The sequence below is a fragment of the Rhineura floridana genome, chromosome 7 (assembly GCF_030035675.1).
Source record: "Rhineura floridana isolate rRhiFlo1 chromosome 7, rRhiFlo1.hap2, whole genome shotgun sequence".
Lineage (NCBI taxonomy): Eukaryota > Metazoa > Chordata > Lepidosauria > Squamata > Rhineuridae > Rhineura > Rhineura floridana.
Window position 1 is genome coordinate 8,510,396 of NC_084486.1, and position 27,129 is coordinate 8,537,524.

Below are 27,129 nucleotides of genomic sequence, written 5' to 3' on the forward strand. Positions count from 1 at the left end.
CAGGTCTCCGTTATGCTCACTATATCAATGCTCTCCTCTAAGACCAAGCACTCCAGTTCTCCCATCTTGGTTCGGAGGTTCCTAGCATTAGCGTACATGTTCATGAAAATTCTCCAGCATTTTAGTGCAAATTTCTTTTAATAAACGCATTTTTGTAAGCAGTTTTGATTAATGTACACACTTTTGCAAACAATTTATCATATAATGCATTTTGTATGTTATTTTCACTCATATCTTCATTTCTTATGCACATTTTCCTCTAACATACGCATTTTTGTAAACATTGTTTGGTGAACTGCATTGCAAAATTCAAATACAGTGCCTGGCAAAAGTAATCGGACCTCTGACCAATGCTCTCATATTGCTAGTTACAAATAGTACATTGTAATTTAGTTCTGTATGATATTTTATTTTGAAACACTGAAACTCAAAATCAATTATTATAAGGTGACATTGGTTTTATGTTTTGAAGTGTTTGTAAGAAGTATAAAAAACTGAAACATGTTGCTTGTATAAGTATTCAACCCCTGTGCTGTGGAAGCTCCCAGTTTGCACAGATGAAAGAAATTGCCCTATCGAGGACACAGTTACCTTACTATTGGCCTCCACCTGTGAACCATTAAAATTTATGTCACACTGTCAGGATAAAAATGCTACTGTTGAAGGATCGTTGGTCAGGCTGTGGATCTGAAGGACAATGAAGACCAAAGAGCATTCTACAGAAGTGAGAGATAATGTAATACAAATGCATAGATTAGGAAAAAGATACAAACTAATATCCAAGTGTTTGGCTGTCCCAGTGAGCACAGCTGGATCAATAATCAGGAAATGGAAGCTGTATCACACCACCCAGGCAGTGCCAAGAAAAGGCTGTCCTTTAAAACTCAGTGCTCGAACAAGGAGACTTGTGAGAGAAGCCACAGAGAGGCCAACAATCCTATTGAGGGAGCTCCAGAGTTCAGTGGCTGGGAGTGGAGTAATGGTGCACCAGTCAACCATATCAACAGCTCTGCATAACACTGGCCTGTATGGGAGGGTGAAGAAAGAAGCCGCTACTCAAAAAGTACTATCTGAAAGCACATCTGGAGTTTGCCAGAAAGCATGAGGATGCCCCAGCTGCAGATGTAGGAAAAGGTTTTGTGGTCAGATGAGACCAAGATAGAGCTTTTTGGCCAAAACTCAGTGCTATGTGTGGTGCAAACCTAACAGGGTCCATGCCTGAAGACACACCATCCTTACAGTGAAGTATAGTGGTGGTAGCATCATGCTGTGGGGATGCTTCTCATCAGCAGGGAACGGGCATCTTGTTAAAGTGGAAGGACGGATGGATGGAGCAAAATTCAGGGAAATACTGCAAGTACTAAAAAACTGAAGCTTGTGAGGAAGTTCACTTTTCAGCAGGACAATGATCCCAAGCACAAGGACAAAGCAACATTGGAATGGCTCAAGAACAAAAAGATGAATGTTCTACAGTGGCCCACTCAGACAATCCCACTGAGAATCTGTGGTGATCTTTGAAAATTGCGATCCACGGACTTCCGGGAAGGGTGACTTCGCTTGTGCCTGCTTTTGAGACGGGCTCCCGCCTCAAAAGAAGCTTATTCAGATATAAATCAGTCAGAACATTTTTTTTTTTGACTGATGAAATTTCTCCCGGGCAGGGAGAAACGTAGAGATCAACCTCAAAAGCCTGTTTTTGTTGGGAGGACTGGATTTCATTAATTTATGAGAAAAGGTCCAGCCAACAATGCCGGACGGACTTCCAAACTTTTGCTCTATCTGTTTAATGCGATACGTTTATCTTTTCTTCAAAGAGAAAACCAACTAACAGGCAAGCACCCTTCTTTCTATTATTTTTCTTACTTGGTTTAAATTGTTGCAGCAAAAGGAGATTTGTCAGATTGATCGGCTTTGAAGTACTTCTGGGTGAGCTATAACTCTTCTCTGTTATTCACGAAATTAACAGCTTATCTCTGTTTCTGTTGCAAAAAGCTGTCCTGGAAGTGCATTCTAAAGATATTAACAGAAGAGGGATTTCTATTCCGAGGAATGTTATATTGTCTGGGACTATTCTCTTTTTGGTCTATTTTATTTCGACGAATCTGCTTCTTCATGACGCCACTAACTGTTTTGATGCTGGGAACCAAATTTGTTTTGTATTCTTGAACATAGAGAGATAAGGCAGGCTGCTCTGTTTATACTGTGATGTCATCAAGCCTGGAATATTAACCCAATTGTTGCTGAAATAAGAAGTGGTTCTTCTTTACTTCTGTTTTGCTTTGTTTTCGTGGTTTTAAAAATGGCAATCAAGAAAGTGGCTGAGAATCTGGAAGTAATTATGTTTCAGAAAATAATGGATGAGATTGAGATAACGAAACAAACCCTGCGACAGGGCAGTAAGGAGCTGAAAATTGAACTGAGCAAAATGACGCAGGAGCTTAAAGAAATAGGAGATCCTGTGAGAGAGGAGAATGAGATCAGAGATGAGAAAAGAAAAAATAAAGGGAAGATACAAGCCCTGGAGATTGGAACAAATGTGGAATTGGAAAAAGATCTGGAGTTTATGGATATTAGAAATAAAATCTACTGTTTGGAATTTAACGTTATCTCTGAAGAAATTAATGAAGATATTAGAGATAAAGTTATCAATGGCTTGGATAATCTTCTGGACTGGAATGACGTGATGGAGTTTGATATAGTGAAAATCTATGGAATTAACTGCAGCCATGTGACAATGGAAAAACTCTCAAGAGATGAGCCAGTGCATTTTGTAAAAAAGAAGAACAGAGATATGACTTTACAACAGTACTTCAGCAACTTATTCAGAATGGATGGCAAGAAAATATTTGGGATAGAGGAAATTCCCATCAGACTCTTATTATATGACTATGGCTATGACAGCAAGATTATTATGGAATACTGATAATGGAAGATTGGACACTGAAATTACTGGACTTAACAGGACTATTGAAGATGGAAGATGAAATTAATAGGGATAATGGAATAATGGCTATTGAAATTATTGGACCTAACAGATTTTGATGAGATGGATTAATCGAAATGTTTATTTGGAGAAAAATTGATAGATATATTTCTTAAAGAATTGAAACCTCTCTTTGACTTTTTGTGGAAAGAATAAAGTAATGTTTATGAGATTTGATGATTAATTAAGATAACTACTGGAGGAAAGTGATTTTATAATATAATTTAAGAGACAGGATTGTTATATATTGTAGACCTATAACTGATTTGATCTGTGACAAATGGGAAGTCAATATTTTATTTTTTTGTTTAATCATTTTTGTTTTGTTTTGTTTTTTGTCTTTGAATGTTTTATGATTTTGTTTTGTATGTTTTATGAAAATTTGAATAAAAATTATTGTAAAAAAAAAAGAAAAAGAAAATTGCGATCCACAAGTGACGTCAAAGCAACCTGATCGACCTGGAACGAATCTGCCAAGAAGAATGGGCCAAAATCCCTCCGACACTGTGTGCAAAGCTGATACATACCTACCCCAAAAGACTTAAAGCTGTTATTGCAGCGAAAGGTGGCTCTACTAAATATTAATGTGTGGGGGTTGAATACTTATGCAAGCAACATGTTTCAGTTTTTTGTTCTTGCAGACATTTCCCAGCGTAAAACCAATGTCACCTTATAACAATTGAGTTTGAGTTTCAGTGTTTCAAAATAAAATATCATTCACTAATAGGCAAAAAACCTTGCAGTTTAAGAACGTACTTATAACCAACAGATATTTCTATCAAACTTTAAAAAGCAGGGAAATTGGGTAGCTATAGGTGAATGCACCAGGGAAGCTTTCTGATATATTGTACTGCTGTACAAATTTGTCAAAATGCAAACACAATTAGGGTTGGTCTTTCACAGTCCAATCCATTTCCAATGTAGCTTGGAAGAATTTCGTAACATGTGCCTCTGAGTATATGGTTTGCATTTTAAAATTGACCATGGGAGAGTAGAGGGAAGAAGGAAGGGGGGAGAGGGAGGGGGAAGGAGGGGATTGGAAGGGGAGGGGGAGGGATGAAGGAAAGGGGAGGGAAGGGGCAAATTGGAGGTGATGGGAGGGAGGAGGAGGGGAGGACAGGTTTGATCATTTGCATGCTTATTGAGTTCAATGGGATTTATTCCCGTGCAATCACGCTTAGGATAGGTAAAACTGATGGAGGGGGAAGGAGGAGATTGGAAGGGGAGGGGGAGGGGAGGGGCAAAAGGTAAAGGACAAGAGGAAAGAGGAAGGGAGGGCAGGTTTGATCATTTGCATGCTTTTGGAATTCAGTGGGATTTACTCCTGTGCAATCATGCTTAGGTTAGGTGAAACTGACCTGGGGGGGAGGGGAGGGAAGGGGGAGGGGGAGAGGGAGAGGAGGAAATTGGATGGGTGGGCACTGGACAGAGGGGAAGCCCTTTCCTTTCCTTTCCAAAAGGAAAACATTGTAAACAGCATCATTGTTTTTCAGCGTTTCCCCCACCTTTTTATTCTACAGCAGGCACATGTAGCCTCCCACCCAAATTTAAATCAAAGCTCTCACTGGCCACATCCACACCAGACCTTTATTTCACTTTAGACAATCATGGCTTCTCCCAAAGAATCCTGGGAAGTGTAGTTAGTGAGAGTTGCTAGGAGATGCCCTGTTCCCCTCACAGTCCTTCAATCAGAGTGGCTGACTGTCAAACCACTCTGGCCACTGGAGCTCTGTCAGGGGAATAAGAGTCTCCTCTCAGCACCCTTCACAAACTACACTTCCCAGGATTCTTTCAGGGAAGCCATGACTGTCTAAAGTGAAATAGAGGTCTAGTGTTGGTATGCCCCCCTGATTAGCCAAGCTCAGCTGTGTGTCTGGCTTTTACAACACTGGCAGTTGGTTGTTACTGAGCATGCCCAGCCTTATCATTGAGTTCAATGCTAAATTTCTTAAATTAATTAAAAATCAGCCAGGCATTTTTCTTTAACTTTTAAACTGCAGAAGATGAAGGTCAGAGTATGGGGCAAGGTCAGTAATAGGATTACATGTACTCTGTGAACATTGCTGATTTTTAATTAATTTCAACAAATTATGTGAACTCTGACAGAAAAAAGTCCAAAAGTTGTCTGTTTCTCTCTCTCTCTTTTTACACGTTGACCTCTCGATTCTCTCTGACTGCTTTGTGTATGGCCATGAAAATTAAGAGGGTTGTAAAGCAAGTGTTTCTGAGTTCAGGACTATCAATTTGGTAAGTTTTCGTTTTGAAATGAGCTTATGGAAGCATCAGAATGACTTGGGGGTATTTTCAATTTAACGTTGCGGAATGCGAAAAATCCATGTTGACTATAGTATACAGCCACTCTTGTGGCTGTGTAATACAGAATGAAATGACAATGTACTATTTGTAATTCAGTAATACGAGAGCATTGGTCAGGAGTCCAATTACTTTTGCAAGGCACTGTTAAGTGTGAATTTCAAAGAATAGCTGTGTTTCAATTCTCATATTGTTTCAGAAAGTGTGAATTTGATAGATTAGGCTTGAAATGTGAGCTGAATCAAATTTCTCCCCCATCCCTTGTATCTAAAAGAGTGCCTTCCTCATCTTGGATCCTATGATCAGCAGGTGAAGCCTGGATGGTGCATCCACCAAGGGGCTGTGCTGACCCGTGACAAGGCCTTTTCAGTGGTGGCTCCCCATTTGTGGAGTATCCTCCCCAATGAGGTGTGTCTGTCTCCATCGCTATTGTCTTTCAGGAGGGATCTGAAAACATTCTTGTTTATCCGGGCATTTGATGGCTACAGGGAAGTGTTCCTGGCAGTGCAAAGATCACTGATGAAAATAATGTTTTTAACTGTAACTGTGTTTTAGAATGTTTTCAACTGTTTTTAGAATGCTTTTCTTTTTGTTGTTGTTCAGTTGCTTTATTATGTTGGCTGCCCTGGGCTTCTTCAGGAGTAAGGGTGGGAATATCAATTCAATAAACAAATAATATGCTCCCAAATACAGTTTGAAGAGAGCTTGGACAGTCATCAAATGTATTTCTGTTCTTTTTTTCTCATGTTTTTGTGCAATAATGATATCTGTTGCTGCAGATCCATACAAATCACTTTCAGTCCATGCAGAAACAATTTCACTGTTTTCAGTGAAAGCTGTCATGTGCCTCAGTACTGTCACTGTTATGTGTAGTTTACCTGGTTGCAGAACGAGGTAGTCCATGTCCCTTCAACTCATTTGCAGCTGGAATGTACAGACCCATATCTAAGAATAATGAGGTCTCTTTTCCCGCCAGGACCTACTACAGCATGATTAATGCACTGTGCCTCTATTAAAATTGTAATGGTTGATAGTACAGCTGTGAATGGTGTTGCATGTACTTTGGTGCAAGAAAGGGCTTTATGTACAGGAATTACCCTGCTATATGGACATTCACTTAACGTACACTCGCTTTTATGGACATACTCCATACTCCACCATGCCCCTGTTTACGTACGCTTGCTTCACACTTACGGACACTTAACGGTGCGTAGGGGTGGAAATAGACGCGATCGCGCCACCGCGAATCAGCTGGGAGGCGCGATCACGATCAGCTGAGAGGCGCGGCAGCAGCAGAGGCTTTAGCGCAGGGCTTTGAGGCTCCGCATGAAGGAGAGGTAAAAAAAGTTTGAAAAGGTAGTGCTTCACTTTAAGGACATTTTCGGTTTACGTACTCGCTCTGGTCCCATTGAGTATGTTAATGCGAGGTATTCCTGTTTTAATTGTATGCTTACTATGTAGGAATTGTTCGAATGGTTGAAGCCCTCTTTGCAGTATTGTCTCCTTGACCTTCATTGTCTGTCATTTCTGCATCAGTTTTCTGAGCTCTTGCAAATGTCTTCGCTATGTAATATAATCTTAATATAATCTTCATCAATACTGCTTGCAGATGACCTAAAAATATTTTAAACTCTGACACAGATAATTGTTTTGCTGGAATCGTGCAATCTTTGATGTCACAATATTTGGAAGGTCCACCAGTTCATGATTGTTGGATGATTTCATCAGTTGTATGGCTACTGGACTGTCATCTGGTTGTTTTCATTGATAAGTTACATTGATTACCTTGGGAAAGTATTATTGCAGTGTGCTCTACAGCGTAGCTGCCCATGGGATTGGTCCAGAAGCTGTAGCTAGTGCAGAATGCTGCAGGTTGGTTGCTTGAGACATTCTATTATCAACCTGTTACACCCCTGTTGAACGTGTAGGAGAAGCTCTGTATAAGGACTTCCCTTCTATACACCTTTGTTATTAAGAAGCTCTAGAGCAGTGGCGTCACTAGGGTTGGTGTCACCCAGTGCGGTAACTCATGGTGTCACCCCCATGACCTCCTCCCGTACCAGACCTAGGGTGCCTAGGGGCGGGACGGCTCTGGGTTAGGGTTGCCATATTCCAGTTCCACAAATCCGGCAGGCTAATATGCAAATTATTTGCATATTATTTGCATATTATGCAAATATTTGCATATTAATATTTGGATTGTCCAGTTGTTTTGTTTTTGTGCCTAGGAATTAGCACCAAAAACTGGGGAAAGATGTGAGAAATCTTTTTTTAAAAAAACTTAACATTTTCAGCCTTAAATGCCTAGACTCTAGTTTCCAACACTATGGAATGTTAATTGATTGATTAAGAGGATTTATATCCTGCCCTTCTGCTGTTAAAAACAGAGCTCAGCATAGCTTACAAATATAATAAAAACAATAAAAATGCACAATCAATATAAAAACATAATAAAAACACAAAATAGCAACAAACAAAGTAAGTCAGGGCAGCAGTACGGTTAACCATTACATATACGATATATTTCAGAGATGTGGTGGGTGGAGAAAAACAAGCCAAAATGTTAGGAAAAGGAGTCTTTCACGCCACATGCTCAGTTCTAAATACTGTTGCAGCAAGTTTTACAAGTTCCTTCAGTATTCCACTGGTGCAGGCCCTCAGAAATTCAAAGTATCTGTATGTTTCTTAGGTTTTATAAAAGCAGAGCTTTGCTTAACTCAAAATTTCTTCTCCCTTTGATCAACCACATCTACACAGGTTCCACCTCCATACTCAGAATGAAACTGGGCCTGGAAATGTGCAACAACCCCACACATACCTTGCTAATCAGATTACCAATGCCAGGATGTCTGTCTTATCGACTACTCTCCTGCTCCCCCCCCACACACACCGGGCATCATGAAAGACCCAGTCCTAGGCTCAGAAAGAAAATAAATATCTGGTCCTCTTCAAAGTACTGATAAGCCTCTTGTTTTAATTAAAATAATAATTATAAGTTCTTGTTCTTATCACTAATGGGAGTTAATTATCTTGCATATGCTGCTGTTGCTTCTATGGCTGTAATGGAGTGAGGTTAAAGATAAGTGAAATGCAAATAGGAGAAAAAAACACAGAAGGCAGTAACACTTTCCTAAATGTAATACCATACCAACCACAACAAGATTCCCATGAGTAAGGCAGAAAACTAAGCATCTCACAACCAGTCAGGATTCCTAACCAAAAACCAAAAACATGATAAATGAAGAAATATTTATATAAGCATGACTATCAGATATATTTATTATTTACACAAACTGTAAAGATATTTATAGTGCAATCCTAGGTTTATTTATTCAGAAGCAAGTCCCAGTGTATTCAGTGGAACTTACTCAAACAGGGACAGAACTGCAACCTCAAGTGATAAGCAACTTCATTCACACAACCCAAAATTCTGAATCATGACACTTTACACTGTTTTGCAACTGTTTATACTTGTTTTTATGGTTATTGGATTTTAAATGGCTTTATTTCTTGTTGTGAGCTGCCTTGGTTTCCAACCCTACCTCACAGGGGTGTTGGAAAGACTACACACACACACACACACACACACACTGCAGATGTAAAAATACATACAGCCCATATAATAGTTTATTGTCAAACCAGTTGGTCATTGCAGAAAAATCAGTATTAGTTTTTTAAAAATCAGTATTAGTTTCCTACAGAATAAAAACTGCAATACCTAAGTAAGCCCTGCCTACTTGCTTTAAAATAGGACTGGAAGGGTGGGGGGGACAGAAAGAGAACACACAATTCTTTTTTACATTCACTCCAAAGTCCCATTGATTTTCAGCACATTCATAACCATGTCTACTCAAAAGTAAATCCTACTGAATTCAATGGGATTTACTCCGGACATATGGGATTAGCAATGCTTTTACCCCCACAAAAGCAAGTATTGGGAAGGTTTTCAAAACACTGCACAGGATCTGACTCCTACACACAAGAGGGGAAAAAATTGAAATGTATATACTTACCCAATTTATGAGATTTTCAGATAAACAGGGGGAAACCACCATTTTCTGGCCTTGCAATGAGGTTTACTAGACACTGCCACAGGTCAACCAAACACTTCACTGAATGACTGCAATCCTGAACAGGCGGGGTTAAAGCTACGAAGTGCTACACAGTAGTTTAAAAAAAGATTTAATGGGGGGGCTGATGTTTTTATGTATATCTCGAGAACCGGACCACCTAGAAACTTAATTTTTTTTTAAATGAAAGCTGAGAATCTGGGCCAGATAAGGGGCTAAACGGGCGCCGGGTGGCATGCGAAGAATCCAGGTAAAACCCAGCTAACCGGACAATATGGCAACCCTACGCTGGGTGACACCCCCTTGTCATGGTATCACCCTGGTGCTGTCCGCACTCCCCACACCCGGCTAGTGACGCCACTGCTCTAGAGTTCACAATTAATGAAATTGAAAAGGTCACTCAGTACAGTTGTCATCTTCAGATAAGAATATTTTCTAACAGAATTGCACACAAAAATGTATAGCAGGAATGACTTTCTGAGACCAAGTTGATTGGATTTATTTTCTTTACAAGCAAAATATTAATTCTGTTGCAGAATAAAAACTTAAACTTAAGGTTAATCCAGTGTGCTTCTCACACCTACACACAGAGGGATTCCCAAACATACACATAAGCACCCAGGGTTGATTTGATTTGAAGCAAATTGATTTGTATCATGATTTATATTACTTCTCTGAAGGACTCAGTTTTAAATCAGTTTAAATGACTAGTGAGGAAGATTCTATTTAATCAGCACTTTTAGTAGAAGTACATTAATGTTTAATATAACTTTAATACATATTCAGAAGTGTAGATTTCATTAGAAGGCATGTACACACTAAGCAATTACTGTGAATTGTTTTCACATTAATTTTAAATCAAATTAAATTAATTTTAATCAAAAATGGGACAATAATTTTAGTACTACAGCAGAATACACACACACACAATAACATATAACGTTTTCATAGCAAGGCTTATAAAATAGTTATGGCTTACCAGATGTTTATCTCCAAGCAAAGAAATTTTAACATGAAAACTCTGAAATTCATAAGTATCTTGCCATTTTACATCTTTTTTCTATGAATACTTTTTTTTTTACATGCCTCTTCCAAGTCCCAGCTTTGTTACAGTAGCACTGTATGTTATGGTAGCTTACAGTAACATTTGTAGCTTAATAAAAATTAATTGCAAAACAATTGTTGCAAAGGACATTGAGAGCGATCATGTAGTATCATACAGGCAATTACCATTTTGAAAAGCAAATTTCTTCCTACAAAATAAAGATGTAAATCATTACGACGTCATGGCATAACGTGTCACATGAAGGCATGGTAGAGCAGGGTGGCAAGAGAGGTGGCAGGGAAACAAAGATGGCTGGTATAGGAGCAAGGTGACCAAGTGGCTATGGGTTGGATGAGTGAGGAGAGGGGCTATGAGGTGGACGACTAAGGAGTGGACAAGTGAAGGGTAAGCAAGCAAGGGGAGGGGCTGTGGGGCAGGTGAGTGAGGCAAACAGGGGCTGTGGAGTAAGTAGGCAAGCAGCCAGGAGGCAAGTGGCAGTTCCAGTACCAATCTGTGTGAAAGGCAGATAAGTGGTCTAAGTGGGGATGCAGTCTAAGTGCACTGTGGCCTGGGTGGGAGGCAGATAAGCAGGCTATCTTGAGAAGCAGCCTGGAATGGTTTGTGAGTACTGTCATGAACCTGTAATGGTCATGAGTTATTAAAAATCTGCTGACAACACTTTGGCTCCAGTAAGGGACTCTGGGAGATGGTTACAGTCAGAAAAGACAAGCCTTGCCAATTTGTAAAGTTAAGTTTCATTTTTCCAGCTGAAGACGGTTAGAAGAAGCCTTAACAAGCTGCACCTGTTTATCTTTGCTGATTAGCAAGTGCCTGGCACCCAAGGTCATCCTTGGCCTATGCAGTTGGAAAACACCGTTGGGAGGGGGGCCTGAAGGCGCGAAAATGTGAGAAACATCGAGAAGAAAGTTACATCAGTCAATTCCTGATTGGTCAATTAATCTTGGACCGTTAGGATCCTTTTCCCTTAAGTATAGGGCTAGGGACCCATAGCCTTTGTTCTCTGTTCTCTGCCTATGCTGACTGGCACCAGAGTTCCAAACCTTTTCTGCCTTATGGTTCCTGGGGTTGCTTATGGGAAGGCAACCTATGTCTGGTTCCATTGCTTTATGTTGAACATCCATCTCTCTTAGGAGAGGTGCCACGCAACCAACTACCTCGTATGTAAGTAGTTAGGTGAGCTAGTTTATTATTTTCTTGTTGTGTGTATGAATTCTCTTGTAAGAACCTAAACCCCTGTTGGGTGAATGGTCTTAAAGGATTACTTGCTGCTATATGATATGTGCACTTATATATTTTAATAAAGCTACTTCTATTTAACCTGGTGTGTTCATTTGAGAGAAGGGGTGGTTCTAAATTCAGTGTTTTGACCCAACCTCAGTCACTCACTACCAAAGAGGGTTAAGAAGTTAAAAGCTTGGATTTTAAGTGTTAAACCAGAGGTGCCTGGCAAGGAGTGTAACTGTGACTCTTGCCTTTTAGGACCTTGGTTTTATATACCTTCTGGGCTCAGAGATCCCCTGGCTCTGAGTGGACCAGTATACAGGGGTGGTGGCAGCCTACCTTCTATCTTGCAGGGTTGTTGTGAGCGTACACAGCCTTGGCAAGGGTGAAGTAATAGCTTTTCGGTTCCAGTCTCATTTCCCTAAGGGTGGGGGTCTGAGCCTGATGCATGTTCCCGGGACCCTGAGGGTCGGGCGGGCATGACATGGCTGGCAGTGGTGAGGATCGAAGCCATTCCTGCTCTTAAGTGAACACGCTGTGTGAGATAAGTGCATTGCAGCAAGTTGTAAATTTTAAAGAGACTTCTGACACAATTGTTTGTTACTTTGGGTAGTAAGGTTAGTGCAGAATGTCGCAAAAGATAAAAACCAGATCTCAAAAGAATGGAGCCGAGGATGTGCTCCTGCCAGACACTGCGTTGCCTAGTCAGCTTGCTCAGCTGGAAGAAGGCGCTGCTGCTCTGTCGTTTATGCCTCAGCCTTCTGTGGATGACCAGGAGTTCGTGTCTAAGCAAACTGAGGATAGCGAAGAGGAGGAGGAATCAGATTTGGATGAGGAAGAGTTGCCTAGGAGCATGCAGCGCTACCTGGCTAAGCAAATGAAGCTGTTGTCCCTGCAGTTCAAGGCTATGGAGGAAGATCGCCGGAGTAGGGAAAGCTTTGCTCGTGAGATGCAACAACCGCGAGGAGGAAGACCAGACCTCCATAAAAAATCCTTTCCGACCTTTCGTGAGACAGATGACATCTTTACCTTCTTCCAAGTTTTTGCTCACTCTTGTAGAGATCAAGGTGTGCCTAAAAAGTACTGGATGAGTGCTTTACGCATTAATGCTGAAGGCGAGTTGAGAGAACTGTTGAACTCTTTGCCACTGGAGTATGCAGATGATTTTGACTACTTTTATGCTTTAGCCAAGTCTCACTTTGCGCTAACATCAGAAGATTGTTTTCGGCATTTAGAAGCAGACCAGAAGAAGTCTCGGGAAAGCTTCTCAGCCTTTGCTGCACGGATGGGCAGAAATGTGGAACGTTGGGCTGACACAGCCGAGGCTGTAACCCGAGAGGAGGTTTTAGATCTGTTTGCAAAAGAACTGTTTTACAGACGCCTCCCTCGAGATTTGATGGCTCTGGTCAGAGACCAGCAGCCCCGTTCTCTGACTGAAGCAGGCATGCTAGCAGATCGTATGTTTAAAAACAGAGCTGGAGAAAAGTATACTTTGTTTCGGAGACCGGAGTACGTTCCTGTGAAACCGCCGAGGCGAGAGACCGCAGGTATGCAGAAACCAGGGCAACCGGCGAAGGAAGAGAAAGGGGGGCCTGCTGGCTACTTCAAAGTGTCTTCCGCCCGGCCCGAGGCTGCATTGCAAGAGAAGCCCCGTGGAGAAATATTTTGTTTTAAATGTGGGCAAATTGGTCATAAGGCTAATTCCTGTTCTAAAACCTTGTCTAAGCCCAATCCTGCTGGAAGGAAGAACCCAAAGGTTGCTCCAGTTGCACGCGTGAGAGACTTAACGTCCCCTGGAGCGGAACCTCCTGAACTTTCTTCATGGTCGTCAGCCGAGGAGAATGAAGGAGCAGAATCGGATTTTGTATTTTCTGCCCCAAATTCACAAGACCGTCCTGAGGCTCCTCGTGGACCAGTTGTTAAAGCCCTGCCGGTGAGTGTTGTACAGACTGTGTCAGGGGATCGAGAGGGAGGAGTAAAGAATAGTTTGTTTCCAGAGAAAGACTCTCCAGGACCCCTTTCATCGGAATGTAAAGAATGGGTTCAAACGCAGTTTTCCGAATCCATATATGTAAACTGTATTAAGGTCAAGGGAAGAATCGATTCAGGCTCAGAAATTACCAGTATTGCGGAACGGCTGGTTAAGCCGGAGCAATATGTTCCAGAGTTACAAGTGGCGGTCACAGCGTATGGCCAGCAGACAGTGCAAGTGCCTGTAGCTGATGTGGTGCTTTCATACCGAGGCTGGACTGGACGCCATAGAGTTATAGTTCATTCGGATGACCATTTATGGGATGTTTTAATAGGAGTTGATCTGTTGTTCCTAAGCCATCAAGAGACTGTACGTGAAGCGGAAATAAACGCTCTTACCAGGTCTCAAACTTTGTCACAACCTATGGAAGACTGTGGGGAGAAATGGCCTCTGGGTGGCGAAGAAGAGAGGGCTGCCGTTGGGAGGGCTGGGACCCTGCCCGAACAACAGGGAAAAAACTCCTTTCAACCCAGTGTGGGGGAGACGGAGGAATGTAAATTACCGGCAGCCAGCTCCCAAGCCTTTAAGGCAGCTTTACTGAAGGATGAGAGTTTGCAAAACTGCAGAGAAGAAGCCGAGAGAAGCCCTCCTGCCTTATCAGAGACTGTGAAAGTGAGATTTTATTGGGACAAAGGCTTGCTTTATCGAGAACATGTACCTGGGGGGAATTCTACGGACTGGCAACCAGTCAGACAATTAGTTGTGCCAAAACCTTTTCACCTGGATGTATTGCGGCTGGCCCATGATGTTGTGACTGCGGGGCACCTGGGTGTGAAACGGACTTTGTTTTCTGTTACCCAGCATTTTTATTGGCCCTTAGTGGCTAAGACTGTTAAAGAATATGTAAAATCCTGTGATATTTGTCAACAACTTGGGTATGCGCGTGATCACCCCAAGGCACCCTTACAAGTATCCCAGATTGTGGCAGAACCTTTTGCTCAAGTGGCTGTGGACGTGATCGGCCCTTTTAATCCGACTAAGACTGGGAGAAGATTTATTTTGACTGTAATTGACTTTGCCACGAGATTTGCTGAAGCTATTCCTTTGAGTTCTATCACTGCCCCAGTCATTGCTAAAACCTTGTTAGAGTTATTTTCGCGTTGGGGGTTTCCCAAGACTATTTTGTCAGACCGAGGGCCGAGTTTTGTGGCCAAGTTAACTAAAAAACTTTGGGAACTTGCTGGCATGGAACATCACATTACGACTGCTGGTCACCATTCCTCGAATGGGCTATGTGAGAAAATGAACGCCACTATTAATAAAATGTTAAGGGCGTATGTGTTAGAACATCCTAGAGAGTGGGATGTAGCTTTACCTTTCCTGATGTTCGCCTATAGGGCTACTCCCTCTGCCAGCTTGGGCTATAGCCCCAACCAGCTAGTTTTTGGAAGGGATCTGGTGGGGCCTTTGTCATTACTCAAGAATGAGTGGGAAGGAAGGTTGGAAGCTATGCCTGTGTCGGTAGTAACTTACCTCCAGAAGTTACAGAATATTTTAAGAGATGTTTTGGCTGTCGCTCATGAGAATTTGGGGGAGGCTCAACAACAGCAGAAAGCCCATTATGATGCTCACGCTAAAGAAAGACACTTTGTTGAGGGGTCAGAAGTTTTGGTACTAAAGGCCCAAGTAGACAATAAGTTGTCGGTGGCCTGGGAAGGCCCTTTGATTGTCAAGGCCCAGTTGAGCGACACCAACTATCTGCTAATTGACCCTAAATCCCATAAGAAACCTAAAGTATACCATGTGAATATGATGAAGCAATATTTTTCTAGGAAACACCTGGTTTTGACTTGCACTCCTGCTGTGGAGGTTGCTGAAGATGCCCTATCTCGGTTACCTGTTCCAGTTGACTGACATTTGATTCATGCCTATTCCACGGACTGATTTTCCGGCTCTGATGACCTCTGGATTGTTTTTAGACCTTGTTTTACTCTTTTACGCTTTTAATATGTTTTATGGACTTTTATAAGATTTATGGCTTATGACCTTTTTTGAACCTGGACCAGTTTTTGGATCACCCCATTTTTTATTCTATCTCTTTATTTTTTAATAAAGTCTTCTTTTCTTGGGTGTTTTAGGGGTCCCTTAATTTTTTTCCCCTTTTGTTGTTATTTTGTAATTTAGTATATATTAAGAAGGCATAAGTCAAGAAGTAGCTCACTTGCTTAAAAATGTATTAACTTGTTCTTTTTTTTTCTTTCTTTTTCTTTTCTTTTCTCTCTTTTTTTTTTTTAAATATATGTTGTATATAGTGTAATGTTGGTGGAATTTTTTTTTTTATTATTATTATTTTTTTATTATTGTTCCCTTATCTCTGGTTGCTGTGGCGATGACGCAGAACTATCCAGAGTTCTGACATCATCTTCCCAAAAAGGGGCGTGTCATGAACCTGTAATGGTCATGAGTTATTAAAAATCTGTTGACAACACTTTGGCTCCAGTAAGGGACTCTGGGAGATGGTTACAGTCAGAAAAGACAAGCCTTGCCAATTTGTAAAGTTAAGTTTCATTTTTCCAGCTGAAGACGGTTAGAAGAAGCCTTAACAAGCTGCACCTGTTTATCTTTGCTGATTAGCAAGTGCCTGGCACCCAAGGTCATCCTTGGCCTATGCAGTTGGAAAACACCGTTGGGAGGGGGGCCTGAAGGCGCGAAAATGTGAGAAACATCGAGAAGAAAGTTACATCAGTCAATTCCTGATTGGTCAATTAATCTTGGACCGTTAGGATCCTTTTCCCTTAAGTATAGGGCTAGGGACCCATAGCCTTTGTTCTCTGTTCTCTGCCTATGCTGACTGGCACCAGAGTTCCAAACCTTTTCTGCCTTATGGTTCCTGGGGTTGCTTATGGGAAGGCAACCTATGTCTGGTTCCATTGCTTTATGTTGAACATCCATCTCTCTTAGGAGAGGTGCCACGCAACCAACTACCTCGTATGTAAGTAGTTAGGTGAGCTAGTTTATTATTTTCTTGTTGTGTGTATGAATTCTCTTGTAAGAACCTAAACCCCTGTTGGGTGAATGGTCTTAAAGGATTACTTGCTGCTATATGATATGTGCACTTATATATTTTAATAAAGCTACTTCTATTTAACCTGGTGTGTTCATTTGAGAGAAGGGGTGGTTCTAAATTCAGTGTTTTGACCCAACCTCAGTCACTCACTACCAAAGAGGGTTAAGAAGTTAAAAGCTTGGATTTTAAGTGTTAAACCAGAGGTGCCTGGCAAGGAGTGTAACTGTGACTCTTGCCTTTTAGGACCTTGGTTTTATATACCTTCTGGGCTCAGAGATCCCCTGGCTCTGAGTGGACCAGTATACAGGGGTGGTGGCAGCCTACCTTCTATCTTGCAGGGTTGTTGTGAGCGTACACAGCCTTGGCAAGGGTGAAGTAATAGCTTTTCGGTTCCAGTCTCATTTCCCTAAGGGTGGGGGTCTGAGCCTGATGCATGTTCCCGGGACCCTGAGGGTCGGGCGGGCATGACAAGTACCTGGTAGGAAGGGGAGAGAATGGTTTGAGAGTGCCTGGGGGGGGGAGGGGGCAGAACAGTTTGAGAATGACTGGGGGAGGAAGACCACACTTGAAACAACACTTGCAATTTATTTATTTACCATAAATTATAGACTGTTGACACAAAAGGTTTCCAAGTTGTGTACATCATATTATAAATGAAACAAAAGACAGAACAAGGATAAAATTCACAAATCTGAAGGACCTACAAAAATCAAAATTAAAAAGGTGGCATCATTATTCCCCGAAGAATTGCCTAAATAAAAACACTAGGCCAAAACAACAGTTGCTGCTTAGTATATATCAGAGAGGAGCGTGATCAAACAGGGCTGCATGGGAGAAGATGGTTTATCAAATAATCAGGTCCTAATTTGTTTAGGATTTTATATACTAACAGTAAAACCTTGAACCTTGGCCGAGTAGCAAATTGGTAGCCAGTGCTGATCCTTAATGGCAATTTTTTTCTGCACAATTATGCCAAGTAATGCTTAATTGCCTCCATCAGAGTTAACGTCAGATTAACCCAAGTAGCAAAATTCCCTCAGCCAAACCAAGCACCACTCACATTTTTTGCAAAAAGAGTAGCTGTCCTATGACCATGCAAGAATTGTTACTTCCCAGACACATATCTTAAAACAGCAAGCTTCAGCTTTGTGATAATTGGAGGATCTTTTAGACGCAGAAGAGAATGACACTTTTTAGTAATTCCACAGACACACTCAACATAATACATTAACTGGTAAATTAGGCCTTGTTACTATGGAATTGTTAAGATAAAAACATATATATTTTATTTCAACTAGGGGCTACGTCCCTGCTTGCTTTGCTCGCCAGCCCTACTTACCCTCACCAACCCACATTCCCCCCCCATGGTAACCCCTTGGACGTTCCCTTTTCACTTCATGCAACTGCCAAGGCCCCCTAAACCATCCCCCAGAGCTCTCTCAGACCATTCTCCCCTCTCCTTTGTCCCATCAGGTGTATCTTTCATGAAATCTACGTGGTCTACTGCAAAGGAAAGATATCTGACCTTTACAATATCTGTAGGTAGGCACATATACACCTTAGTTGTTGGTAATGCTGCATTTAATGAGTCTCAACTATTTGTGTTTCATACTGATGAAGGCATTTATATTCTTCAGACAGACCATATCCATGGAGAAGCTCAACAACTCCCTCCTTCCTTGTAGCTTGGTGAACTAACAGTTGTACAGCTGCCTGCTGCAGCAGGACACATGTTGACTGCAGATTTTTTTGTAATGTCATGCTTGGGCTGCCTTTCTGTGAACGTCATGGCAATAGCAGTTTGTGATATGCTCTTGGCTGGTCTTGTTCACACTTATTCATTTCCCCCCTGAAAATATATATTTCATCCCACTAAAAACAAGCCATTTAAACAATGAGTACAGCTCTAGTGGAACATGTTCCTCACATCCAGACCACCTCTTTGCCTTAATAATATTGTATCACAAATTTCCCACATAACCCACAATTCTAGCCAACTGCTCCTTGACTCCTTCCAGTGTTGGGCCAAGGTGTTTTGTTGTTGTAGCTGTTGTTTTGCAATTTGTGTGGAATGAGGGCACAAAAAACCCCTCCCAAACACTGTAGGGGCAGCAAAGTTTCCCAAGATTTTCCAGAGCTTTTGTCATTAGACCTTATCCTAACCTTAAGAAATGGATGAGGCTCCCCGCCTTCTTCATTTTTTAAAAAAATCATTGCAGCCCTGTTGAGCTCCCCATGCTGCATGAATGCTAGTTGTAGTCCAAAATATCTCGAGAGCACCAGGTTGGGGAAGGCCATACCTGTTTCTTCCCGGCAGAGTTTAGACTGTAAGCTGCTCAAGGACAGAAGCACTATATAAATAAAAATATGGCTCTTGATAAGACTTTCACATATTGAAGTCAGATACCTTTTCTTCTTTCCAATGTTATGGCATGAGAGTATCATTTAACATACATGGTGTTTTAAATAAATAATCGTAAGACCAATTAAAGATGTGCTTTGCAGATGAAAACAAAAAGCATGATGGATCTCTAATGGGACATGACAGCTGTTCAGTTTAATTACTGCTAGAGCAAAATCTTCTTACTGCATGGTTGTTATCAAGTGATCTACCTAAAAAAATAAGATGAGTGATGAAAAGATTCAACTGGTTTGTTTCCACTGCAAATTCCATCCCTTTAAACTTAAAATATATCTAAGTTTGATTATCTCTTTTGTTAATAAATATTGATATCTTGCTGGAGAAAGCAGTGGCCTCTGCTCTACTTATGTAGTGTAGATTTCACAAGAGATCCTTCTGAAAACATTGGTATTCCTGTAATGTTTGAGAGATATGCATAGAGTGTATTAATGAGCACTACTTCAAGTAATGTACAATAACTTACGCCTCAGATAAAAACACATGTGAATGATTCTGTTTTAATATTTAATTAGGATTTAGGCCTCTATTGGATTGTTTAAGCTGACCTGACAGTGTTGTACCTGGAAATACTTCAAATTAAACTGTTGACCTTGCTCAAATAGTTGTAATTTAATCAGGCTGATACTTCTTCATGGAAGTACCATGGGTATTGAGAACGGTTCTTTGGCTGGATTTGCTTTCGGTTCCAGGGAAGAATTTGCTGCATATCTCTTTTTAAAATGTTTAATCTGAAAGGAGAGTAAAATAAAAACTGAAGAGTTGTAGAGTGATAAAGTAATTCCAAAGTTAAGACTGCATCTAGTTCTTTGTCTCTCTGCAATTCCACCAGAGATGGGGAATCTGTGGCCCTCTAGATGATGATGGACTACAGTGCCCTCATTCTTGCTGTTTAGGGCTGATGACAGGTGTAGTATAGCCAATAAATCATCTTCTCCATTTCTCCTTAATAACCCTGTAAATTATGGAATGATCACAGCCTCATATCTGTATACAGTATTTCAAAGTATAGTAGAGCCTTTACTCTTATTAGCTTTAGTATGCTGCATTCAGCACTGTTAAATAGATGATTCAATAAGACCCTGGTTAATGAACGGCTGTGTCTGTGTGCACCTGGAGCAATAGAATCCATTAAACATGTTCTTTTGCACTAGATAGTGAATGTAGAGGGAGGTTGATTCTCCCTCTAAGAACTCTTCCGGGAAGAACTCCTGCAAACTTGGTACCAAATTACTTAAGAGATGTGGCCTTCTGTATCACAGAGGATAGCCAGGTGTGTTCTTTTCATATTAGTGCAGAACAGGATATTTATTTTTTTTGCTGGCTTCTTGGGGGGGAATGTGTAATTATTTGTACTTGCTTTTAACTCTTGAATCTTTTTATTTGTACTGAGTTTTACTGTTTGCCTTGCTTTGTAGTGTAACAATGTCTGGAGGGCCAGGGTTCCCCAACCCTGAGTTACACATGTGCATATGTATGCAGAACCAGTTTCAGTCATGAGAGCTTTAGCCAGATATGCTCATTTCACTTTCCCTCAGGAGGAAACTTAAGCCCCATGGGCATACAGAGAGGGGTGGGATAAACATGTTTGCTGCTCTCTTTTCCTTATAGAAAGCCTTGTAGACTAAAGTTACCTTTCTGTAACCAGACTTTCCTTTTTTTATTCCTTCAGTTTTTATTTCTAGTATTGTTGGAACCTGTTCCATAGTTTTTGTTCTCTCTCTTTATCTGCATGCCTAAATCAAGACCTTGCTCCTGCTACTCACCATCCTTCCTTGCTAGTTTGTGTCCTGCTCAAAGTCCCCTTCATCTTTCTGAAAGGGGAGACTGGTTGTAAAAAGGTCTTACTGGAGACTGAAGAGACCTTGCTGTCCTCTCCTTGACTGAAAATGATGTTCCACCTATCTGTGTTCTGAGTTTTCATGAAAAACCTCAAAGGTTTGGCTTTTTCATTTTTTTTTTCATTTTCTGGAAAAGCTTGGGGGAAAAGTTTGGAATGAGCTGAAGTTTGTTCATCATTGGCTATTTCAGGCTAGGTCTGATGTTTATTTCTAGGCTTTCAAATGTTGGCATTAAATATATTTTAATCCTTACATGTGGTGCCTTTTCCAGATTAAACGGGAGGAGATAAATGGGAGGTTAAATGGGAATTTTTCTAGAATCTCCCCCACACACATTCAGCTGGTCTTTTTAAACCAATCAAACAGTTCCAGATGTCTCTGTATTCCAAAGTTTATTCTCTGTTTACATTGAACCTGCTGAAATCAAATTACTTGGCCTAATTGTACAGGGATTTAAGCATGTGGTTCTCTGGAGCTTGGTAGCAGTGTTGGCTTCATTTTACAGTTTGCTTCAATGTTGATTTGTTGATCCAGATATAAAACATCCATAGTTTGGAATTCTTCAAGGACTTGTCTTGGGAAATATTGGCATTTCCTAATATTTTGCTGTTTATCAGTCCAGCAGTCACTATTTTGGTAAGTAGTATTAAACATTTGTGTCTGTTACTTCTCCTTTCAGTCAGAGTGGCTTGCAATAAAATACCTGAATATATTCAAAACATTTACTTTAATCAGCAAGTTTAAATGTATTTAAGTAAAAGATATTGAAATAAGATGCCATTTTAATAAGCCAAAATTTAATTTTCAAAAGTCTCTTTTGTGCTTATTACTGATCAATCATGGCTTGGGAACTTGATTCTAATTGTGCTCAGCTGTTGTAAGAAGCAACCCTAGTCTGGTGCTGGCTAACATATATAGGTGAAATCTGTTAAACCTTTACTCAGTGTATTTTTCCTGTTGCTATAGGTAATATAGATAACATCTATTACGACGTGTTTTGGGGAACCTGAGTGTGTGAACATGCCACCCACATGTCCCATGAAACACACCTCCTTGAGATGAGGGGAATTGTTTGCGAGGGATAAAACAAGTGTGTTGCCCTGAAATGAGCCTAAATGGTTTGTGTATAACTCAAGAAATGCAGGTCCAAACCAGACTAATGCAAAGCTTTCTTTTATTGAGAGAAAAGAGAAGAATAGTATTACAAAATTACTGGGTGTGTGGCAGCATTGCTCATTAATATCCTAACCCATTCATAACTTTAAACTAAAAAGATCAAAGGATCCTATTACTATAAGGAGTGACAGGTAGGAGAGATTCCCTATCCTAGGCCCAGGAGTGAGCAGCTGAATACAGCTGAAGCGATGTGGAAGAGCTCTGGCCCCCAAACAGGAAGGATTCTGTTTGTCTCAAGGCTGGTGCCGAGACACAAAATCCCTTCCTGGTTCTGTCCTTGCAGTCCTGCGTGGAGAGCGTTGTTACACGTGTTGGAGCTCAGATGGCCAGTAGCCGCCCTCCCTCCAACTCAAGCCTCTCTTTTTAAAAGACACTATTTCTGTCTCACCCCATGCAAAGAAGGGTTCTGGGTATGAGGTGATTTCATGTGTGTGTGTTTCTAGCTGACACTGAGAAACTAAAGCTACTTTTTGAACAATGGGATGATTCTGCTGTGCGTGAGGGAAGTGTGCCAAGGAAAAGATAACATTTATTCCAATTGCTCTTGGTTATTTTTGTTTCTCACATGATGACTTTGTTATACCGTACCTGAGGATCGCATAGCCTGCCATACAAGGGGGGGTGTGGGGTGGGAATTCTGCATCAGGGCCTTGCACCTCCTGGGTTCTACTTGAACCAAAAATGGGGTTAGCCGAGCAGTCGTAACACATCTGTCAAAGGTGGTTAAACTAATGGTCCCACCCATCCACCCACCAGAATATATTGCCCGGTGCAGCTTGACCAGAGTATTATTTATTATGCGTATAGTGTTGTGAGATGTCTTGAGTCTTCTTTTTAGAAAGACACCTAAGAAATTTAATAATAAATTTAATAAATACTGTATTTAGCTGAAATGTGAAATACACGAAGTTTAAGGTTGTTGTCGTTCTCTTTTTTTTATCATTAATTTTTATTCAAATTTTCAAAGACAAAAAACAAAACAAAACAAAAACAATTAAACAATAAAATAAAATGTTGACTTCCGATTTGTCGCAGATCAGTTATAGGTCTACAATATATAACAATCCTGTCTCTAAAATTATATTATAAAATCACTTTCCTCCAGTAGTTATCTTAATTAATCATCAAATCTCATAAACATTACTTTATTCTTTCCACAAAAAGTCAAAGAGAGGTTTCAATTCCTTGAGAGAGATATCTTTCAATTTTTCTCCAAATAAACATGTCGCTTAATCCATCTGATTCAAATCTGTTAGGCCCAATAATTTCAATAGCCATTCTTCCATTATCTGTATTAATTCCATCTTCCACCTTCAATAATCCTGTTAAGTCCAGTAATTTCAGTAGCCATTCTTCCATTATCGGTATCCCATAATAATCTTGTTGTCATAGCCATAATCCAAATAAACATATTGATTAATCCATCTTGTCAAATCTGTTAGGTCCAATAATTTCCATAACCATTTTTCCATTATCGATATTAATTCCATCTTCCATCTTCAATAGTCCTGTTAAATCCAGTGGTTTCAGTATCCATTCATCCATTATCAGTATCCCATGATGATCTTGCTGTCATAGCCATAGTCATATAACAAGAGTCTGATGGGAATTTCCCCCATCACAAATATGTCCTTGCCATCAATTCTGAATATGTTGCTGAAATATTGTTGTAAAGTCACATCTCTGCTCTTCTTTTTTACAAAATGCACTGGCTCATCTCTTAAAAGTTTTTCCATTGTCACATATTTGTAGTTAATTCCATAGATTTTTTCTATGTCAAGCCCCATCACATCATTCCAGTCAAGAATTCTGAATATGTTGCTGAAATATTGCTGTAAAGTCATATCTCTGTTCTTCTTTTTTACAAAATGCACTGGCTCATCTCTTAAGAGTTTCTCCACTGTCACATATCTGTAGCCAACTCCATAGATTTTTTCTATGTCAAGCTCCATCACATCATTCCAGTCCAGAAAATTATCCAAGACATTGATAACTTTACCACCAAAATCTTCATTAATTTCTTCAGAGACAACGTTGAATTCCAAACAGTAAACTTTATTTCTAACATCCATAAACTCCAAATCTTTTTCCAATTTCACATTTGTTCCAATCTCCAGGGCTTGTAGCTTCCCTTTAATTTTTCTTTTCTCATCTCTAATCTCATCAAACACCTCTCTCACAGAATCTCCTATTTCTTTAAGCTCCTGCGTCATTTTGTTAAATTCAATTTTCATCTCCTGTCTACCCTGTCTCAGGGTTTGTTTCGTTATCTCAATCTCACCCATTATTTTCTGAAACATAATTTCTTCCATGGTCTCAATCACTTTCCTGGTTGTCATTCTTAAAACCACAGAAACAAAAATTATTTCAGCCACAATTGGGTTAATATTACAGGCTTGCTGACATCAGTGTAGACAATACAGCCTGCCTTATCTTTTATGTGTTCAGGAATACAAAACAAACTTAGTTCCCAACATCAAAACAATTAGTGGCGTCATGAACAAGCAGATTCATCAAAATGAAATAGACTCAAAAAAAATATTTTTTTTCCCCTCCTGGAAATAGAAATCCCTCTTCCGTTGGTATCTTTAGAATGCACCTTCAGGACAGCTTTTTGCAATAAAAACAAATATAAGCTTTTTCGATTTCTTTCCTCCTTAATTTCGTGAGTGAAAGAGAAAAGCCATAACTCACCCAGAAGTTCTTCACAGCTGATTCATTGACAAATCTCTTTTTTGCTGCAACAATTTAAACCAAGTGAAAAAAGACAATAGAAAGAAGGATGCTTATCTGCCTGTTAGAGTCCGTTTTTCTTTGAAGAAAAGATAAACGTGTCGCTGTAATCAGCTAGAGTTTGATGAAAGTCCGTCCGGCATTGCAGTTTGAACCTTCTCTCATAAATAAATGAAATCCAGTCCTCCCCACAAAAACAGGCTTTGTGGTTAATCTCTACGTTTCTCCCTGTCCGGGAGAAAATCTTTACCAGTCAAAAAGAACGTTTTGACTGATTTTAAAGCTGAAAAAGCTTCTTCTGAGACGAGAGCTCGACTCAGAGGCAGCACAGGCAAAGCAACCCTTCCCGGAAGTCCAAGGTTGTTGTCGTTCTCAAGCTGGGTCACTGTGAACCTCTGTTTGGTGGGGAAATGGGGGTTGAACTTTGCAAAGAGGAATTGGGAGTTAGACAAAGCTAAGTGCAACTTGACCAGGAAGCCTTCTGAGCAAGAGCAGGGTGAGAGTATCAAGGAGCATTTAACAAGGGTAATAATTTGGTATCCCAAGCACTGGCAGTTAACTGGAAGATGCAGAACATATAACTCAGCTGGAGAAGTCAGTGTTGTGGGGAGGAAGAGAAGGGTAGGCTGAATCTCTTCCTCCTGACACAAACCAGAGTAGATTTGGGGGCATTTGTTTTCTCTCTAAGGAATATCTGCCTAGAATTTTTGAGAAGTTGTGTATCTTGGAATCCTTGCAGGTAGATGGCCATTGAATGAGAATGAGTTTTCTTTTTCCTGCTTGCATCATAAAAGATCATGGTAATATGTGGGAGGATGTGCACAGGCTTGAACTCCATGTATCCTGCCAGCAGGGTGTGTGCATTGAGAGCAAAGGCATACTCTTTAGATACTGCCATCCAACACCTGTTCTCTATGCACACCCCCAATTTCCTATTTCTGTACTTTAAGAATAAAATAATAAAAAGTCTTGTTGGAAGTAGTTGGCTGAAGTAGTGGGAGGTGGCATTCATGTTTTCCCTGTACCTCTCTGGGTGTACACATATGCATAGAGTCAACTTTCTGCAGCTTTGGTATCTCTTGATGCATTTAAAGCCTTTGATAGGGTGGTATGAGGGTTCCTAAAAAAGTTGTTGCATAAGATGAACTTTGGAAAAGCGTTTTCACATCTGATTGACCAACTATATTCAACATCACCAGCAATAATATGCACAAATGGTCTAGAATCTCCCCGTATAGAATTGGGAAGGGGAACTAAACAAGGATGCCCTCTATCCCTGTTATTATTTGCCCTCACTATAGAAGCCTTAGCGCAAGGGGTACTTAACTGAGGGATAGAGGGCATCCATGATGGAGGCAAGGATCATACTAAACTTATTTGCTGATGATGTGTTATTGATGCTTAAGAATCCAGACAGGACAATCCCCTTTATAAAAGAGGCTCTAGAAGAGTATCGCAATTTTGCAGGCTTAGAGATCAGTTATTCAAAATCAGTAATGTTATGCTTTCATATGTGGCTGGCTGAACAAAATCGGTTAAGCATAACCTCAGGCTTTCGTTTAAGCCATGGTGGATTCTGCTATCTGGGAGTATTGATCTCTAAAGATCTTAATCAACTTAGGCAACGCACCTTCAACAAAGTCACAAAGACAATAGTCAAAGAACTGATGGGTTGGCAGCATCTGTACCTGTCCTGGATGGGCAGGATAGCCGCCATCAAAATGGTCATTTTACCTAAATTATTGTTTCTTTTCCAGGTACTCCCAATTTCAGTACCTAAACAGTGGTTTGGCAAATGGCAGAAAATAGTAGAAAAATTTATTGCGAAGGACAAATACAATAGAACAAGTGCAATGACCAGATACAGATACAGAAACATGGGAGGCTTGGGAGCACCTAATCTAAAACTATATTATGATGCTTTCCAACTCAAACAGCTTTTGCATATTATTAGGAATTCCGAAGATACAGTGTGGGTAGCCATGGAGGCAGAGAGAAAGGTACCCTCAATTCGAGCATGGCCATTTTTATCCTCATCATGGCCACAACTTAAACAGATTCCTAACCTTTCCTACAGGCAACCTTTTTGGTATGGAAACATTGGGAAAAAACGTTAGCGCCCAGCCACCCCCTTTCTAGACCTTCCTGAATTCAGGGATAAAGACAAATATGCTCAATACAGAGGATGGGAAGAGAAAAGCTTATATAGGATTCAGGATCTACTTGTAAAAGGCTAACCTATATCAGAGGTCTCATTGAGCAGAAAAC

General features: G+C 40.5%; 1 protein-coding gene across 10 annotated transcripts in view; it reads left to right on the top strand.

Moving 5' to 3' along the window:
- Positions 1–27,129, top strand: part of KAT6B (lysine acetyltransferase 6B) — a 214,908-nt gene that overhangs the window by 46,090 nt on the left and 141,689 nt on the right. Inside the window, exon 1 of one of the 10 annotated variants that reach the window (XM_061634857.1) lies at positions 21,495–21,588. The exons of the other annotated variants lie outside the window; for them this stretch is intronic. The gene's annotated coding sequence lies outside the window, so the exon portion shown is untranslated. Of the gene's footprint in view, positions 1–21,494; positions 21,589–27,129 lie in introns of those variants that run through there. 10 annotated transcript variants of the gene reach the window in all.